The sequence below is a fragment of the Lutra lutra genome, chromosome 9 (assembly GCF_902655055.1).
Source record: "Lutra lutra chromosome 9, mLutLut1.2, whole genome shotgun sequence".
NCBI classification, from domain to species: Eukaryota; Metazoa; Chordata; class Mammalia; order Carnivora; family Mustelidae; genus Lutra; species Lutra lutra.
This window is the reverse complement of record NC_062286.1, coordinates 2,425,786-2,427,248: the sequence shown is the minus strand read 5'-3', so window position 1 is coordinate 2,427,248 and position 1,463 is coordinate 2,425,786. Positions and strand designations below refer to the sequence as shown.

At 47.8% G+C, this 1,463-nt stretch overlaps 1 non-coding gene across 1 annotated transcript; it reads right to left on the bottom strand.

Annotated features, from left to right (window-relative positions):
• Positions 1 to 279: 279 nt before the first annotated feature.
• On the bottom strand, positions 280 to 407 carry LOC125110198 (U6atac minor spliceosomal RNA). The gene has a single exon (XR_007130520.1). It is a non-coding gene; the product is annotated as a U6atac minor spliceosomal RNA (small nuclear RNA).
• Positions 408 to 1,463: the final 1,056 nt, after the last annotated feature.

Here is a 1,463-nt window from a genome sequence, read left to right as displayed (position 1 = left end):
ACAAAGTCTAGGAGGACGGACTCTTAAAATGTTGCAGGTCGAAGCTTGGTGGTAACTGCGCATGACGGGAGTCCTGAGACCTTCAGGAAGCGAAGTCCCTATAAGTCTGGGATTAGCCCAACTGACACACAAATGGGAAGGAGACTGTTTTGGAGGTGTGGTTGACACACACTGTTACATTAGTTTCTGCGGTAGGACGGAGCAATATCGTTTCTCTGCACAGTCGGCTAGAGCCCACCGCCAGCTAAGCTCCCATCTGTCCCCACACACTGTCGCACAAACAAAAGGTGATCTCAGGGGCCCCCAGGTAGGCGACAATGCCTCGCCCCTGTGAGTGCCGTCATGCCCAACAGCCTCTTCCAGCCCTGTCAGGGGGATGGCTCACCTTCTGTCCTCTCATACAACACAGGAAACTTTTCTTAATAAGAGAAGATTTTAGGGGCGCCTGGGTGGCTCAGTGGGTTAACCCTCTGCCTTTGGCTCAGGTCATGATTTCAGGCTCTCTGCTCAGCAAGGAGCCTGCTTCCCCCTTTCTCTTTGCCTGCCTCTCTGCCTACTTGTGATCTCTCTCTGTCAAATAAATAAATAAAATCTTTAAAAAAAAAAAAAAAAGAAAAGAAAAGTTTTTAAAATCTACCTGTGTGAACAAAAACCACTCTGTAAGTTGTGGTCTCTGGCCAGGATCACCTTGGCAGCTGGAAACACGGACACTGAAAGAGCAGGACGGAAAACTCATCAGGGTTGCGGGCCTTGGCGGCCGTAAGCACCACACACACTGCTTCTCTGCTGCATCAGACATCGTTCTCCCAGTAACTCAGCGGTACCGGTGCTCTGGTCCTCATCTGAAACGTAGGAAAACCCGAGTTCCGGAAACGTGGATGATACCCTCAGAACCAAGCCACTAATGGATGACCGCAGATGCCCCGAGTCATTCTACTTGATATTTACAAGGACTTATTTTCCAGGTAACGAACGGATCTTCACTTTCCTGAGGCACATCAACAGCCAACTTTCCCAGCAGCATTTATTTTACTGAATATGGCGACCTTTGTAGTGTCAATATTCCGTGTATGTGTTTGTCTCTGTTGTAGGCTGAGTCATGTTCCTCCCCAAAATAGGTTCCAGTCCTAATCCCCAGAAGCTGTGCGTATGACTTGTTTGGAAATAGGGTCCTCATGAGTATCATCACATTCAGATGAAATCATAACTGGATTAGGGTGGAACCCAATCCAAGGAGGCTTGAGAAAAAGCACGACCCTACACACACCTCTGTTGTGGACCTCTGGACACCAGGATGAGGAGAGAATGCATTTCTTGGTTCAGGCTCCTAGTCTGTGGTGTTTTGTCACAACAGTCTCGGGAAGCCAATACAGTCTGATTCTGAGCTCTCATTCTGCTCACTGCTTTACGCATCTCTTTCTGTAACACTATAATTCTTCCTTAATTCCTATGGATTTGTAATA